At 37.8% G+C, this 20,015-nt stretch overlaps 1 pseudogene; it reads right to left on the reverse strand.

Annotated features, from left to right (window-relative positions):
- Positions 1 to 807: 807 nt before the first annotated feature.
- The window catches only part of LOC149199505 (protein EDS1B-like), a 28,965-nt pseudogene continuing 9,757 nt past the window's right edge, over positions 808 to 20,015 (reverse strand).

Genomic DNA, 20,015 nt, shown 5'->3' on the forward strand with positions numbered 1-20,015 from the left:
GAAACAATGGAAAACCCTTCACATCCCAAAACCTAACCCTAGAAGATGAAACGCCAAATTGTGGGCCCCGTTTTGGGGTGAGTTGGACAACCAATTTCCCGGGGTCGCGAATTGGTCGTATTATCTCTGTTTGACACGCATGATAGCTCGTTGGAAAGATCTCTCCGAGGACTACGACGAAAAAGACGATTTTTTGGTAGAAAAATCGTTGGCCTTAGATTTCCCAAAAAATGTCGTTTAGGGCCTCAAGACGGCTCTAGAAGTTTAGGACCTGAAAAACTGCTAAAAATAGTAAACTACGCTATAATTAAGGAAACTGAAAATGTTGAGAGGAAAAATGGTGGGGGTCCAGGTGGACTTGGCAGGTGGCCACCAATATCCACCTGGATCAATAGTATAGTTGAATCATCGCTCTATAAAAAGAAAAATTATTACCATGACTAAAAGAAACTTTAGCTTTTAGGATTGATCAAATATTGTCCATAGAAATACTTCTATATATGTATATATATATATATATATATATATATATATATATATATATATATATATATATATATAGATAACAAATATGATAACACTCCTTAAATCAAATCAGTCCCACCAATTTAGTTATAAAGCCCAGGAGGAAATCTACTACAATACTCCAAAAGTGACCCAAAACTAAATCAAATGAAAAAGTGAAGCAAATTCTACAACGCTACTCCACAATGATGGGAAAATGAATCAAGTAAAAAATAATCATAATCAGAATGGCATAGGGCCACTCCAAACTACTAGTATCGAGATGTACCATTCATCATTCAATCAATTATTCTGGGCTATCTGCGATTGATAATTAATGATAAAACAAAAGGGAGATATTTGTTGCTGCACTGGAGTCATATGTGTCCACTACCAGTTGACCACTATTTTGAAGGTGTATTTTCCAGTCATAAGATCTTCCTACATAAACCATGGGATTCAATCAAAGGCCTCACTTGATCCTCCAATTATGTTCATTTTTCATCAATATAATTGTTTTCTTTCATTAAGCATGCAAGTTCTTCAACATATTCCTAGAGGCAGGAGTCCTGAGTATGCATCATGAGTGGTTTCAGTTGTTTATTCTCTTCATTTTCTTCCAACCACTTTTCAAGAGTCCTATAATGAGTAGTTCTTCCATAGAATCTCGAGTCCTCATTTTTCCCAATCAATAATAATTAACGATGTCTAGTGGATCAACGAGTTGTCTATAGTGAGTGCCTTGTCTTATCCACACTTTATTGCATTGGAAATCATCGGGCAATTCTTCTTTATGGAATTTTTTTAGTATGATCTCGTCCCATGACCCAACAAGTTCCAACCTCTTGGGATTCTCTTCAAAATCTAGGTCACATCATGGCTTCTTTTTAAAAGCATCCAAATATCCAGTGTCATTTCTAAAACACAAGTTGTGATTATCTTCTAGTATTTTCGTGTTCAGTTCCATGTTTGTTGCATATTCACTCTCCAATTTGAACAGATTCTCCATTTGTTGCTTCATAAATTGTCCTACTACACTCAGGGCAACTCTAGATTGACAATTCTGCACAAAGTTTTCCCACCCACACAATTATTCAAAGAAAGGACGATTTCCCTACTGATAACAAAACATAATTCATCTCTCCAACTAATTCATTATCTGAGTGTCTTGATTGTTGTATAAACCCTTGATAATTTTTATATTTATTAAAGAAAAATGATCAATTAATCATTTTTATTTAAATGAACATCTCTCTCTCTCTCTCTCTCTCTCTCTCTCTCTCTCTCTCTCTCTCTATATATATATATATATATATATATATACATATATATGCATTTTCAATAAACATTGAATAATTACTTATAAAAAGATGGGTCAAGCCAATATTGTCCATAGAAATACCTCAACTTATACATATATTGTATATTAACATTACTTCATCAAATCAAATTGATAAAAATGAAGCCGGGAAAATGATTCCAGTCAAGTTAGGAGCAACGCAAGACCATACTTCAGAAGTGAGTTAAAACTAAATCTAATGAACATGCCAACACAATGCAAAACAATACATTTGCGCAAGTTAGCTAACACTCAATCTAATGAAAAGGAAAAGGAAATGTCATATTGAAGAAAAATTTAATTATTGTTTTGAAGAGATTTATAGTTCAATGTGAAGAAATGTTATATTATTAATTTTATTATTTAAATTAGAATAATAATACATATTAGCACAATCACATTATATCAATAATATTAATACATATTAGTATAATCAAATAATAATAATAATAATAATAATATACTAGCCTAATTGTATTATATTATGCACATGCTCAATCACATTAGTACATGTGATTGATATAATTGAATAAACATATATCAATATCAATAAACGTAATATTAAGACTTAATATTTCAAACTTAACATATTAAACTTAATATTTAAACCTAATATTAAACCCCAATATTATAAAGCATAAACTCTAATATATAAATATATATATATATATATATATATATATATATATATATATATATATATATATATATATATATATATATATATATATATATATATATATATATATATATATATATATATATATATATATATATATATATATATATATATATATATATATATATATATATATATATAGATATGTATATATAAAGTTTGGTAGGACTACATCTTTATCATGTCTAACCTCTCACCTCTCACCCCAATCGGGGGATAGCACAAGATTTGAACCCAAGACATTCGGTTCAGTGAGACTTCATTTCCACAATTGAGCTACCCCAAACGGACATAAACCCAATATATATTATACTAAAATAATAATACACATTAATAACTATTCTATTTCAAAATTTCATAGTTAAATTTAATTAATAAACATCTAAAAGATAATACTCACAATAACTTATTACTTTGCTATACATACTACTTTAAAAAATTATAACATATATCAAAGAAAAATGTTAAACACATAAATATAAATATATGTATCAAAATTTTGATAAAATAAAAAATAAGAATATTTCTACCTATAAAAATGCAAAATTTATATAAATATAAATAATATAATTAAAAATTAACATTAATTTATCTTAATTTTAAATTTATCATATGTTAAAAAAATCAAATCTCTCTTACTATAAACATTTCTTCAAATTTTACATTTAAAAAAAAATATCACATAAAAAAATTAAAAAAAAATAACACTATCTTATAATATAATATTATGTATATATAAAAATTTGATTTAATTTCAAATTTAACAAAATGATAATAAACCGTAAAAACTCATCTCAATATTTTTAATTCAAAATAATTTCATAATTCAAAAAAACTTTAACTAACATCAAATAAATTAAATCACCGTTCCCATTAAAAGATGAAAAACGTTACATAAATTGCTTGGAAAATTGCTCTATGGCATTTAGTATTTGTAACATTGACTTCAGTAGTTTAAATTTTATTTGAGAGATGAAATACTATTTTATATTTAGAGTGAAAGAAGTGCAGTCTTGTGTATAAGACAAAATTTCTCAGCAATCTTTGCTAATAATTCGGTTGTAATTACAACACTAAGAAAACAACAAAACCATATTATCGTAAGTCAGGAAAAAATAAATGCAACGAGGCTTACCTCAATTCCAAGCTTAAAAGTTTCCAATTGTGTTTTCATGCTTGAACCTTTGTTTTAAAAAGGAAGATTTGAAAGGTCCAACTTCATTATGTTTTTCAGAACATTAGGTAAGACATGGTTATAAAGAACATGCGCTAAGAGGAAGAGATCTAACTCAACATCTAATGTTGGAAGGGAAACACAATAAAATGATTTTCTATCCAAATATCACCGATCTTGGACAAGAATACATAATGCCCAAATGGACAATAAAGAATCAGCTTTATTAGAGGCTTTGCAACAACTAACAAGTGGTTGTTGGCTCTTTTTGGCTGCACTACTATAAATTACAGTAGTTGAACAATGTTGGAGTACAATATCAACTAACTCAGCAATGCCCTCTAGGATGACTTCTTCCATAGGTGTGTCAATGGAACCCATAAAGTCCCCCTCACTTTGCACAAATCTTTTCCAATAAGGAAACAATGCCTCCAAGGGCTTATTCACAGTTATGCAAGTGGCCAAAAAGACTACAAAATATATCATGTCCTAAAACCACATGGCATAACTGATCTACCCATGTCTTGCAATGAATTTCTCATGTTACAACACCATCGCCAACCAAACAGAAGCCAAATATTGTGTAGAAAATCAATTTGGACTTGTTGGGATGCAACGATATTTTATCCAACATGCACAGTGTGGCTAAAGAAGAAATATCCCCTCCAATGGAGTGACCGGTGAACACCACAATCTTCCCCCTTTTAGATTCCTGGCAAGCCTACACCAAGAATACAAATTACAAAATGAATCCATGAAAGGATTAATTGGTGGTATAGGAATATTTTGCATTGCCCCATTACTCTCAAGCTCATATGTTTTACTTGGTTGGATTTGGAGAACAAGATACATTTGGGACAACCTACCCCGAAGGGGTTTTAAATGACTGAATATTTTTGTTTTCTATTCAAATGACATTGAATCCGTTGATCACTTAATTTTCCAATGAACTTTCTGAAAGGCTCTTTGGACTGGACTTCTTGGTTCACTTAATATTTTGTATAAAGGACCCTTGTCTCCTATTTAGTCATGTCTTTTATGGTGGGAACATAAGACGTGAATGTTTAAATCTTTTCCTATATTATTTGCATGGGGCATATGGAAAATTTGTAACAAATTCATTTTTGAATGGCCTCCAGTTAATCTATCTTGTATCCTGCCCTAGATTCTCAAAGTTTTTCAAAGATTTCTTTGAACCTATGAATCACTAATGGATCTGCTCCTTTTGATATCCTCCAAGCGCACACTCATGTAATGTTTTCTTCTTTAATGGTGCTTCTTAGGCTGGAATTTGTGGAGGGGGTGCTATCATATTTTCCCCGGGCAACAAGTCCTTCTAGATATAGTTGAATATTGGATCAGGATCTATTGTAGTGGCTGCAACACCCTCCAAAATTTTGTTCTGTATCCAAATTTTGGAGCCTTCCTTGGTTTTTCCACTGATGGTTGCAAACAATCGAGCTCATTCCATGAGCTCTTGTAGAGTCTTTACACCCTTTTTTTGTTCGAACAACAATCGTGTTTTGGCACATTGATCGCTTTGTCATTCTTGTGGTCTTGTTCTGGAAATTTTGAAGGTCTGTCATTGTGTGCATGAGTTGTCATCTCTCTATGAACATCGGTCGTACTCACACACAAAGTTGTAAGAGTTGTCACGCAAGTGTCGTCACGGTCATTCAAATGTCTATCTCAAGTGTCACACTTGTTGCTCTAAACCTTAAGACAATCTCAATGAGCATGATTGTCTTGTTGGTTTATGGTGTCTTTTCATCGAGTCATGCTAAGTGTGTGATCACAATGTCATGTCTACATAGATTCACTTGCTTTCGACAAAATATGCTCGACCAAACAACCTCCTTCAGTCAAACCTTGACTGAGGTGCACTGCATAGTTTCAACCCTTAGTGGCCCTACTCTATCTCCCATAAATGCACAGAAGTTATCCCTATGCCCGATCTAATTTGCGCTTCCCACAAGATGAGTTATGAAGCCCCCCTCTGGACTGCTGGAAATCTGCACTGCATTGTGACTCGAGGTTGCACTGCTCTAAAAAACTGTGCAGACAAGCCCAATGTCCTGCCCTGCACTGCTTGCAAAAACTGTGTAGTCATGTTGAGTCAGGCCTTTGCTACGTTGCTCTTAACTATTCCTAGAAACTATGCAGGCCTGTCTGGCGAACCCTCCTATTGGCTTGTTCTTCTCTACTCCTAGATACTATGCAGTCCTGACTGGTACACCCTCTGCTTCCCTGCTCTGCATTGTTTTCGAAAACTGCGCAGTCATGATGGGAAGGCCCCTACTTCCTATCCCTCAATGTCCCTCAAAATTGAGTAGTTGTGACCAGAAACTCCTCACAGCCCAATCATGCCTTGCTCTGGAAAACTGCACAGAATTTCTTTTCAGTGCCCTCTCCTGCCACATTTTGTCTACCTCTGAGAAGTTGTGCAAATTCCCAGCTAAAGCCCAAATGGCCCACTCAATCATCATCCTAAAAATTGTGCAGAAACGTCTAGCAGTTCCCCCTAACACCTTGCCTTGTCTTCCGCCCAGGAACTACAAAGTTTTTCCTAGCTGGGTTCCACCTTGCCGCTGTCACTATTGTGCCTGATTGTGAAATTCTACCTCCCAGTGACCTCTACGTAGTTTTTCCCGACAGTACTATGGAGCCCCTAATTCCGGCCTTATTTTTGCTTTGTGCAGTTTCAGTGTCTCATCCTCCATCCCAGTCACCAAAACATAAAACGATGCATCATGCTAGACTAGGATATTTTGGATTTGATGTCATCCTATCATGAGTGACTTGTAGGAACAGGTACATTGATATAACATGGGTTGACAATGAAAGGGATGAAGAAGGATCGCATGCTAGAAGACTTGTTCACGGATGAATGGATGTATAAAGCACATCGAGCAACAAGCGAAAGGGATACATGCACTGAACCATCAAGCAAATACCAAGACCATCATAGACCTCACAACACTTTTCCATGTGAAAGTGAAGACACAACACACCAAGAGCACATCCATCACTCAACAGTAAAACAAATTGACATGGACACCACAGTCATCTGGTACATGTCAGCAGCGTCACGTTGAGTTGTGTCATGAGTTGTCACGACCACATCACTACTATGGGCCATACTTGTTGTAATCAAATGTAATGTAAAGTGAAATTCAAATGGACGCACACGTGAAGTTGAAGAATCATGTCAGTTGAAAAGCCATAGGATGTTGAACGATCATGAGGGAAGTCTAAGAGTGACAAGGGTCAAGCATCACCCTTGGCTATATATATCCCCTCATTGTATGAGTAAATTAATTTTCACCTTGGTTCCTCCCGCATAGCCTTGAGAGTCTGTAGTCTATTATTTTAGGAGCGAGAAGTGGCTCCAATATCCCACTACTCGGACTAATGACATATGGTGTACAGATGTACGTTGGAATTTTTTCTTAATTCATAAGCCTATTTAGGCCAACACATTTTCACGTATGTTTTGTATCTATTTGTAAGGTTATTCTTTAAACATTTGTAATGCATGTTTGCTTAACCTGTACTAAGATAGTTGAACTATTTCGGTTAGTTTAGTGCATACATTGTTGAATATGTGTTGTATTGGTTGCTATTAATGTCTCGCCATGTGGACTACTCCATCAGACACTAGACAGATTCATCTTGTTCACTTTTTATAATGACTATCACATCTGTGTGGACTACTCTGTTGGGTGGTGTATGTGTTTTTCCTTATACATTGGTTTTAACGATTTTTTCATCTGCTGTGGACTAATCCGTTGGATTTTGGGTAGACCCTTATTGTTTTGTGTGTGTCGCTCCCTGGGTGGTACTACTATCTCTCATCTAGAGGCTCACTTTTACCCTCTCCCTTTATAGTGAAATAACTTGGACACAAGTTACACTATGCACTCACCAGACACACCTACCTACTTTTTAAAGACAAAAGAATAACACTCTCATGTGCTAAGAAAAGAGAGCTAAGGAAAACCTTTAAGATAATGGCAACCGGGCCATTGTACCGAATGGGACTCCTACATGAAACGATGTGAGGTCTAGTTGGGAAGTCATACCAGGGAGATCCCCTGAATGTTGGCGAGTCCTGTACCGTCAACATTTCTGGCACTAGAAGGAGGGCCGCCAGTAATTTATGGCTAAATTTCCTCTCAACCCCTCTCATCCATCATCTGGTTAAGGCAGTAACACTCATTCCCTCTCCCCAATGTGCAACTCTTAATTTGGTTAGTCCTCACCTCCTAGACCTAAACAAGAAATCTCGTATTGGCATATTTTCTCTGTCTGTCCCATCACCTGTAAATTTTCTAAAGCACTCGGACTTATTCCAGGTGTACACTCTCTTCCATATGAACCTAAGAAGTCAAATACTACTCCCACATGAGTGGTAGTTTTATATGTAGAAGAAGCGATCTTCGCCACTCTTGAAGAGATGGCAGAAGTTGTTGTGAATGAAGAGGAACCTTTAATCTTCCAACAGGGAGAAAAATAAAATCTCTTGCTCTTGGGCTCAAGTTTCGGCACAGGAGGCAGAGGGGAAGGCAACAGAGGAGGTAGATGTGGAGATAAACAAAAAGACTCAAAGGTAGAACCCTCAAATTATAGAGAAGAGGAGGAGGATGAAGAAGAAGATACCATGGCTGACCAAAATATGGAACGGATGACTCAGGGCCCATTAGCACTCTCGGTTGTCTTGCACAAGATGCCAAGGAACATAGAGAAGTTGTTAACAAAGTATGACCTTAAGAAGACAGTGAAGGAGGAAGACCACTTAGACACTTTCTACCTACATCTGTAGACACTTGAGGTACGTTATGATGACGTTTCATGTAGACTGTTTCCATGTACCTTGGATGGTAGAATAGTTGTATGGTATTAGAGCCTTTCTGTGAACTCCATTCAGAACTTGGGGATGTTCAAACGAATTTTCCTTGAGAATTTTACTGATGAAAAAACCCCCGCCATGTTACTCAAGGAGTTGGGTAGTCTTAAGATAGAGTATAAAGAAAAAATTAAATATTTCAACCAAAGGTTTACCCGTATCTTGAAAAATTTCACTGCAGACACTAAACCTCATGACTCCATCACTGTTGACTACTACACATCCACACTACTGACCAATATTGCATAGTTCGTCAAGTGATCTACGAAGCCAACACTTCCTGAAAATTACCAAGAGTTAATTCCTATGGAGAAAGACCTGTGCACTATTAAAGTCATTGTATATGATGAACTGATAAAAGACTCCAAAGACGTCGGAAGGAGGTCTCAAACTGCTATGATTAAGGAAAACGAAAAGGAAGCAAGTGAAATTGAGAACCTTACATGTCTCATCAAGTCCTTGACAATTGAAGTGTCCGACCTCAAGCAATGGATGATCGAGACAATTATGAGCAGCAGGCCAACCAAATTTACGCAAAAGAGGAATGGGACATCAGGCAGAAAAAATATCCACTTGGATAAATCTACGCAAAGCTCTTACATTGTGTTCCACTTGGACCAAATTGTGATGGATCACTTCTGCATGGTCCATGAAGACTGGCATTCAGAAACAAACTTGTCTAGAATGGAACAAAGTGATGAGAACCATGGCTACAAGGTTGACTAATCAATTGAAATCTAGTGAAGAAATTCAGCCCGAGGAGGAAGATGAAGAAGAATATGTTTCATCTAATGAAGCTCCAAGTGTTGGGCAGGTGATTAACAAGTATCAACGCAAATGCATTGCCCAGAAGACAACCATCGAGCAGGAGCCTCCGAAGCAAAAAAATCAACACAACTTGAGAATTCAAGAGGCCCCCATTCTGTTTGAGTTACTAAAAGAAAAATTCAAACAACATCTGCTCAAAGAAATTGATCCTCTGGTCTCCTCAACACATAAAACACAAAGCAAGTCTAGTAAGACAGCCACAACAAAAGGTATGTCCGTGAGCAGCGAAGATCAAAAAACTATGTTGGATAGTACGAACACAAGTCTACCCCCAGACATCTCGGTGATTCTACCCGCTTTGGAATACAATATTGTTGAAGACATGAAGAAGACTCGTGTGAACATATCTCTGTATGATCTAACTAATATCACGGGTCAGCGGGACATTATTCTGCGCATAATGGGGCAAAACTCCACAGATAGTTTTGCCTCTTCTATCACGGGAACAAGCAAGTATTCCAACTCACCACATCATACTCAACACACTCCGAATGGAGGAAGCGATCTTGCTTTGCCCATCATTTTTTCTCTCATTTGAAATATTCAACTTTAATGTTCACAACTGTTTGGTTGACTCTGGCATGTCATTCAATGTCATTCCACTCTCCATTGCTAAGTATATCAATGTGTAATGGAGCAGTACAACTATGAAGATCATCCAACTTGACCGAACATGTGTACCATCGATTGGTGAACTCCAGGATGTGATCATCCAGCTATCGTGTGATGGATAAGTTCATCAGTGCATCAACATTGTGATTGTGGACATTCCATAAGCATATGGCTTATTGTTGAGCAGAGACTAGTCCAACAAGTTGCAAGGATACTTTGCCATAGACTGGTCATACTGATGGCTTCTGCAAAAGGGCAGAAACAACCAGATCTGGGTGTTTTTGGAGACTCGATACATGAAACACAACGTGACTCCCTTGAACGGTGAAAATGAACCATTGGATTTGGTGGAACTTGTGTTCGGTAATTGCCTTCTGGAAACACAACTGGGGTGTTATCTTGCACATCAAGCCCCCATCCCACTAGACACATAGTTGGGTCTCCTTCCTTTCCCATCTGGCAGAAATAAATCATGTACAGATGAGATGTGGACCTTGTTTTTTGACGGATCCAAAGTGCGGGATGGCTCTGGAGTTGGGTGAGTCTTGATAGACTTGATACAAAGGAAACACTTAGTTTCAAGCCACTTGGAGTTCGAGTGCACGAAAAACACTGTTAAATACAAAGCACTTGTTTTTGGATTACACAAAGCCTTCAGCCTCAAAGTTGTTGTGCTGAAAGTGGTAGGTGACTCAGAGATCGTGGTACGGCAAGTACTTAACACTATACATTTTTTTTCACCCCATCTTAAAAGTTATCAAAAAGAGGTATGGCGACTCATCTCAAACTTCCAAGCTTTTAATATTATTGATGTACCAATAATGCGTAACGCAGCTACAGATGCCTTGGCCAACGCAACTGCTAGAATGGCACCGCTAAGGGATATATTTACTATTGAAATTTTTTATAAGCCGTTTGTCCTAGATAAAATTACTAACTTACACATTTTGGACAATCATCAACAAATATTGCATTTTATGGCCAACACTGACGTCTTCAAAGATGCAGCGATTGACGAAGACATGCAAGATCAGTCTCTGCAAGGCATGGCTGATGACAGTAAAGGAAACCTTATCCCCAAGGGTGTGGTATCACTCGACAAGATATACGACTTGTAGAACCACTTCTAGGGACCCAGGAACACTAAAACCCAAAGTTCCACACTAATGCACGAAAATATTAACTTGGGAACAAACAAATATCTGCAGTTTGTAAATACGGTACATGTTACACACCAAAAGAGCGACAAGACTTTGTTCGCTTGTTCATACAGTACCATGATGTTTCCTGTAGACATAAGATGACTTGAAAACATATGACATGTGAATAATCCAACACATTTGTAGGTTTTAACCCAGTACAAAAATTACCTACATATAAATTCTAAAAAATAGAAAATAAACAATGGCGAGAGAATAAAACAGAAAATAGATATACACAAAGATTTTCCCCTGGATCCCAAAACCAGGACTACTAGATTGATTTTTCATTATATTACAATACATATATATACATGTCAAAGCATTCAAAAACCCCAATCCATTAACCCTTGATTACAACATAACCGTATTTCCCTTGACCAAATTTATAAAATACCATGGACGGAAAACCATCATGCCCAAAACCATGTGCAAAATACATGCATAAAACCGTAGGTAGGTCCTCCCACCTAATATTGGGTCAAAAAAAAAAAAACCCTGGAGCATTAGGTGTGGTAGCCGTGGAAAGAATATAACACACACCCAACATTCTCCCACTTTTTTTTTTCTTTCCACAGGGGGCCACAAGAGAGCTTAGTCATTGATCCAACCCTGCAACACACAGTGTTTCTCTACACCAAGAGAACTTCTCAGTGCTCACAGATTTTTCAATGCATCTACAATATTCTTTAAAGTGTCCACCTTTACCAGCAACACCTTTTTGTCCTCAACCATATCCCTCACAAAGTGATACTGAACATCATTATGCTTTTTCTTTGAATGATAAGCAGGGTTCTTTGCCAAGAAAATTTCACTTTGGTTGTCACAGTCTATCCTTATAGCTCGTTGTACTAACCCCATACGTGAACACAATCTCTACAACCAAACTACTTCGTTGCTTGCATGAGTGGTTGCAATGTATTCTATCCCTGTAGTTGAAAGTGCCACTACAGAATGTCTCTTACTTATCCAACTGACTGCACCTCCAAATAAGCTAAACACATACCCACTTCTAGATCTTCTCTGATCCAGATCTCTAGCCCAATCTACATCAACGAAGCCATGGATGTCCAAAACTCTATCCAATCATGGTCTTCCGTGGTAGCACAAACCATAATCACTACTGCCATGCAAATAACTGAAAATCCGCTTCACTATTGTCCAATGCTCCTTCCATGGTGTTAAAATAAGCCTACTTAATACTCCCACTGCATGTGCAATGTTTATTCTAGTACATACTATTGCATACACCAGCCTACTAGCTGCACTTTCATATGGAACATGGGACATGTCCACTTCCTCTTCTTATGTCTTGGGACACTATTCAACAAATAAATTTTCACCTACATGAATAGGAATCTTCACCAGTTTACTATTCTGCATATTAAACCTCTATAGTATTGTCTCGACATACTTCTTCTAGTTTAACCAGAGCTTCCTCTTTGCCCGATCTTGTTTAATTTCCATGCCCAAAATATAGTTTGCAGCACTAAGCTATTTCATGTCGAATTTGGAGGACAATTTGGTCTTTAAATCCTAGATAATTTCTTTGCCCTTTCCAACTAGGAGCATATCATCCACATACAAGACCATATAAATAACACAATCACCAATTAATTTAAAATACACATATTAAAATTCTTTGCTTCTGGTGAAGCCAAGTCCCCATATAAATGTATCAAAGTTATGATACCACATCCTTGGTGACTGTTTTAACCCATGCAGGGACTTTTTTTAACTTGCATACAAGTTCCTTCTTACCCTTCACCGAAAAGCCTTCAAGTTGCTTCATGTAGATCTCTTCTTCCAGATCCTCGTGAGGAAATTTTGTCTTCACGTCCATCTATTCTACCTCAAAATCAAAAGAAATAGCAACAGGTAAAATTAATCTAATAAAGGCTACCTTGGCAACAAGAGAAAAAATATCACCAAAATCAATTCCTGACACCTGGGAATAAACTTTTGCTACCAACCGAGCTTTTTATATCTCCACCTTGCCTTCTGCATTCATATTCTTCTTAAACACCCATTTTCTACCAATGGGTTTCCTTCGAGCTGAAAACTCCACCAGATCCCAAGCCTCATTTTTATGCAAAGATTCCATTTCATCAATCATGGCATCTCTCCAGAGTTTTCTATCCTCTGAATCTACTACTCGCCTCTCATTTCTAGGATCATCATCAATAATAGATAAAGCAAAATTTGAACAGAAATCGAACAGACTATACCTTTCTCGTTGCCTTCTTTCTCTAACTGATATTCTCACAACTGGAGTTTGTGGCTCTTCATATTCTAATTCCTCTTCTGCTGTAGAGTCCAATTCTTCCTCCTTTAGCTCAAACTCTATATTCTCATGTTCCTTTGGTAGGACTTCATGTTTAATAACATTTTTCACCTCTCTAAACACCACATCTCGGTTGTACATAACCTTCCTTGTTTCTGGGTTCCAAAGCTTATAACCTTTTAAACCATCCCTATACCCAATAAACATGCACCTTTCATATTTAATATCCAACTTTGTTCTTTTCTCCTTTGAAACATGTACATATGCATCACATCCAAATACCCTCTGATGTGAAAGAGAAGGTTTCTTTCCAGTCCATACCTCTTGTGGATTCTTATCTTCCAATGTTGATGAAGGTGATCTGTTGACCGTGTAACATGCAGTCTCCACCACCTCTGCCCAAAATTCTTGTCCTAACCCGACACCACTGATCATGCTTCTTTCCTTTTCCATCAACATATTGTTCATTCTTTCTGAAACTCTATTTTTCTAAGGTGTTTATGGAGTATTATTATGGCGTGTTATACCACACTTCTTACAGAACTCTTTAAATTCCTTCTTGCAAAACTCTCCACCATTATCTGTCCTAAGAACCTTTATCTTCTTCTCTATCTAGTTTTCCACCAGAGCCTTAAATTCTTTAAACCTGTTAAAGACTTCAGGTTTCTTCCTGAGGAAATATATCCATGTATTCCTTGAGAATTCATCTATAAATGATACATAGTACACAAACTTACCTAGTGATGGAACTGACACAGGTCCAAATGTGTCACTGTGCACAAGCCCTAATATATGTTTCACCCTCTTAGCACCAGAGGGGAAACTCACCCAATTTTTCTTCCCATATACACAATTTTCATAGAAATCAAAATCCAGAGAGAAATTAGACATAACTTATACCATACCATTACCATGAAGTATTCGAAGGACCTTCTCTCCAATATGTCCAAGCCTTTGATGCCATGACATGGTCTTTTCTCCAGAGACCACTATATTTTCTGCTCCACTTTCATTAAGATATGAAGAATATCTATTGACGCATCCCCTGATGATGGACTCACTTGGTAGTCCGAAACGTTGGGTTCACTAAAACTCTACAACAGGTCATTCCTCCTATCTAAAAACTACAAAACTGTTGCACCAATCAATAGTAGTGCTACCCTGAAGCTTATACAGAGTTCCAATTTGAACCCCCCACATCAATACCAGTGCTCCCCGAATCATCTTGCAGGTATCTTTATTCAACATTGTTTTTACACCTGCATCATCCAACTTGCTTATAGAAATAAGATTTTTGGAAAATGCAAGAATATGCAGAATACATAGAAGTGTTCTAATCCTTCCACCTTGCAATTTCAACTTGACTTTTCCACGACCAATGATTATATCCTTCCTATCATCCCCTAAGAAGACATCACCGCCATCATATTTCTCATACTCATAGAACCACTCTCTATGGGGAGTGATGTGAAAGGATGCACCTGAGTCAATCAACCATGCCTCATGATCTACATGTGTACTTGAAGATGAAGCCAAGTACACATCCCCACCTTCAAATAAGGTGGTTTTCACCTCTGTGGAAGGAGCATCATCAGATCCCTTTCCTTTATCAGGAGATTTAGATTTACAGTCCCTTTTGAAGTGCCCTTCCTTTCCGCATTTCTAGCACACCTTTATAGGTTTTCTTGGAGATCTAGATATCCCTCCTGATTTAGATCTCCCACTCAAGGACTTATTTTTATTTATGTTCTGGGACCATCCTCGTACATGCAAGGCATCACCATTCTGGCCCTCCATATATTTTCGTCTCATTTCCTCTGATAGCAAGGATTATACTATTTCATCAAATTGCAAGGTAGTTGCATTGCTACCTATTGCAACAACCAGACTATCCCATGAATCTGGTAGAGAACACAAATGATGAACTTATCTTCATCTTAAATTTTAATATCAACAAATAATAATTGGCTTACCATAGTGTTAAAGGAATTCAGATGCTCTATCACTGAGTCTCCATATTTCATGCTCAGGTTATACATATTTTTCCTTAGGAACATTTAATTCACCAGAGACTTAGATTGGTACAAAGTCCCTAACTTGTCTGATAAATACTTCACCGAAGCTTCCCCTGATACAGACAGTAAGAATGAATCTAAGACACGCAATTGTATTGTGCTCTTTGCCTTCCAATCCAACTTTTCTTAGTCTTCAATTGACATTGTTGTTGTTTTAATACTCGGATCTACTGTGATCCACTGGTCTTTATCCAAGAGCAGATCCTCCATCTTCAGTTTCTACAACTCAAAACTTTGACCATTAAATTTCTCGATCTCTATCTTTCCACTACTTGCCATATTCATTCACCACAAGAATCGATCCCACAAATATCCCACTGAACAGGGTCTACCATAGGCCCAAGAAAAAGCCCTCAACAGCAAAGGCGTCCCCTTCAAGACAAAATAACTCTGATACCAAATGTAGGCTTTAACCCTGTACAAAAATTACTTGCATACAAATTCTAAAAAACAAAAAATAAACAATGGCGAGTGCATAAAACATAAAACAAATATACACAAATATTTTCCCCTGGATCCCAAAACTGGGACTACCAGATCAATTTTTCATTATATTCTTTTCAATGTTACAATACATATATATAGATACCGAAGCATCCATTAACCTTGGATTAGAACATAACCGTAGTTCCCTTGAATGAATCTACAAAATGTCATGGACATAAAACAATCATGCCCAAAACCATGTCTGAAATCCATGCACAAAACCATAGGTATGTCTTCCCATCTAATATAGGGTACAAAAAAAAAATCTCGAGGCATTGCGCCTAGCGCAACATATAGGGGCGCTTCTAGCCCCTCTATGAGCCCCCCTCACGTGGGGTAGTTTTGGAAAGGATATAACACAAACCCAAAAACATTATCCTGATCAAAGAAGGGGCCAAGCCATTTTAGCAGAAGCTCAAAAAATTATATCCATCACTTGAACCCTTTGTATAGAAAGAACTAACTAAGTTGTTGGATGCTCGGATCATTTACAAGCTCTGTCATTCTACTTGGGTTTGAAATTTAGTTCCTATGAGAAAGAAGTTTGGGGAGATCCACCTGTTCATAGATTTTCATAACCTTAAACATGCCTCAGACAAAGACAACTACCAAGTGTCGTCCATAAAACGCATCTTCCAGACAGTATCTATAACAGAAATGTTTTCTTTGCTAGATAATTTTTTAGGATATAACTAGGTTCTGGTAGCAGACCCTGACAGACTGAAAGCTACATTTCATACCAAGTGTGGTACATTCGCTTATCAAAGAATTTCATTTGGGCTGGTAAACGGAGGCGCAACATTTCAGCGTGCAATGGACATTGCCTTCCATGGGATCATCAAACAGAGCGTGGTAGTTTACCTTGATGATGTGATAGTCTTCTCTAGAAAACAGGCATACCACTTGCACCATCTCAAGAATATCTTTGAGTGATGTTGAAAGTACAAGATATCCTTGAATCCCAAGAAGAGAAGCTTTGCAGTGTCTGAGGGGAACCTCCTTGGGCACATCATTGCCAAGAGTGGGATCAAGGTAGATCCAGATCGAGTTCGGACTGTCACGCAGATTCCTTACCCAGTAAACAAGAAAGCCATGCAGTACTTCTTGGGGAAGATCAACTTCCTCCGTAATTTCATCTCAGATTATGTGCACATTGTCAAACCCATCCAAGAGATGATCAACAAGGATGCAGTGTAAATTTGGGGAAAGAGGTAAAATGACACGTTCACCCTTATCAAGAAGGATATAGTAGACACACCTGTGCTATACAACCCAAATTTCAACAAATATTTCTTGCTTTTCACTTTTTCTTCCGACACTTCACTCGCTACAATGCTCATTCAGAAGAATGAGATGAACAACAATTGTCCCATCTCCTTCATGAGCATGAGATTTAAGAGACCCGAACTTAACTACCCTGTTGGCATTATGATTCTGGTATGGCTCTATGTTACAAATGTTGTACTTGATGGCAACACCCTCAAGTGGCAATGCTCTGATCAGGCTCTCAAAATGTTGGAAATTAAGAGGTACGCAGGTGAATGTTTCAGAAGATGCGTACCCGCAGGTACGCCTGCCAGGAAGTGTGTTCATACCCGCAGGTTACCCGTTCATGAGGTGCGTACCCCCAGCTCACTCACTTCAAGGCAGAGAAGCGCGCCCACGTGGGGTTTCTTATGTCTGGCCCGTGGTATTTAGCCCGTGGTATAGGATCTAATTTTGCCCCGGTTTGGATCCCTTGTATTGGTTATTGATGGTTTTGTCCCATGGTGTGAATAAGGGCTTGACTATAAATAGGGAAGGAGATCACTTGGCTAAGGTATCTTTTGCAAATTGAATATCTTAAGATCTGAAATATTGGGTTATCGGTTTAAAAGCTTGATCCATATAAAAGTGAAGTTGAAAGTGAATCTATGAAGTGTGATCTCTCGGGCGCATGATCAGATCTGGGCATCTGACTATCTGTGGCACACTGGGGGACTGCCAATTCGGCCCTAATCAGAGGTACACAGGTGATTAACAGTGCAAGTGCGTGGGTACACAGAGCAGAAGAAGGCGCAGTGTGTGGGTACGCAGAGCAGAAGAAGGCACAGTGTGTGGGTACGCAGCGCGACAGAGGTTCAGGTGCGTAGGCACAGTGAAAGTACGCGGCGCTACAGAAGCCGTAGGTGCGTAGATACGCGACGCGATAGCATCTGAGAGTGTGTGGCCACAGTAGTAGTACGCGGCGCGATAGAAGCAGTGGGTGCGTGGGCACAGTGAAGGTACGCGGCGCGTTTAAAGGAACAGTGCGTGGATACGCAGTGCAGCTCAAGGCTCTCTGCGGGGATACGCAGAGGTGCAGAAGGTGAAGTGCGTAGCAACGCATGCCAGATAAAGAAAAATTGCGTATCTGTCTTAAGGCATTTATTTGACTGACTTTTCTCTGTTGATAAGGTGTTCTGGGTTTAGTCTACTGTTACTATTGATCTGGTTACTGCAGTTGACTAGGTGATTACTTGTACTTGATGTTCATGGATCCAGTTTGAAAATTTATGAAAAGTGATCCTTGAAAGAAAAGAAGTAGGGGGTTGTAGCTCCCTTCCAGGAGAGACTGGAAAACGAGAGAGAGTTGTAGCTCTCTGCAGGTTGCAGCCTGCGTACTGGTAAAGGACTGCACCAGTACAAAATCATTGTAAAAGGAGTTTCTAATTTGAAAGAAGATAGAGACATATTGCAGCAGGTGGTTTTCACCCACATTGGGTTTCCACCTTATATCTGGTGTTCTTTGGTGTGACTATCTGTTTTTCTTGTTCATGCTCATTATTTTATGGTACTGACATACAAAAATAATTCAAAGTATAAATAAGGAAGTTTTATTAAAAGAATTTGATAATACTGATTCACCCCCCCTCTCAGTATTATTTCCAACAATTGGTATCAGAGCAGGTCCTTCAGAGAAGCTTGATCGCTTGAAGGAAGATCATTCATCATGAGCAATTACGAGAGGGAAGCATCAATCAGGCCACCAATTTTTGATGGGACAAACTTCAATTATTGGAAGGTAAGAGTTACTGCCTATCTTCAATCTCTTGGTACAGAAGTTTGGGATATCATAGATACAGGCTACACTTTTCCTTCAGCTACTCCTACAGATTCGACCGAGAAGAAGAAATATGAAACAAATGCTAAAGCAGTCAATACTCTGCTGGGATGCTTATCTCAAACAGAACTCGTAAAGGTTATGCAATATAAATCCGCAAAGGAAATATGGGACAAGATTGTCTTGAGCTACGAAGGAGATGAACAGGTAAAGCGTGCTAAACTTCAAACCCTCAGGATTCAGTATGAGAATCTCAGAATGTATAATGATGAAAGTGTGGCTAACTATTTTCTTCGGGTAGACGAGATTTTTAATTGCATGAAAAACTTGGGTGAAGAAATAAAAGAGGCTATTGTGGTTGAAAAAGTTTTAAGATCATTGTCCCCCAAGTTTGAATCTAAAGTATCTGCAATAGAAGAAAAGGAAAATCTACGAACTCTTACTATGTCTCAGCTACACGGAATTCTAACTGCTTATGAAATGAGAAAGGGAGGTCCATCAGACAGGAGAGAAGCTGCTTTCAAAGCTTAAGGCAAAGGAGACTACTATGAAGCAAGTCACATACCAGAAGAAGAAGAAGAATCAAATTTTGTCAGAAATATTCAACGGGGTACTGGAAGGTTTAGAGGTAAGTTACCTTTTAAATGTTTTTCTTGTGGAAGAGTAGGTCATTATGCTGCGAAATGTCTGCATAAGGATAAGATTGAGAAAAGAAAGGAACCTGCTAGATGGAACAAGAAACAGAATGCAAATAAGAAAAGCTACTACACTCATGAAGATAGTGATGGTCTATCAAATAGTGATGAAGATGAACGAGGTAATGACTATAAACTTTTAATGGCATTTG

This window comes from Pinus tabuliformis, chromosome 2_1 (assembly GCF_031772625.1).
Source record: "Pinus tabuliformis cultivar Carrire ecotype Pingquan chromosome 2_1, CPIR1, whole genome shotgun sequence".
NCBI classification, from domain to species: domain Eukaryota; kingdom Viridiplantae; phylum Streptophyta; class Pinopsida; order Pinales; family Pinaceae; genus Pinus; species Pinus tabuliformis.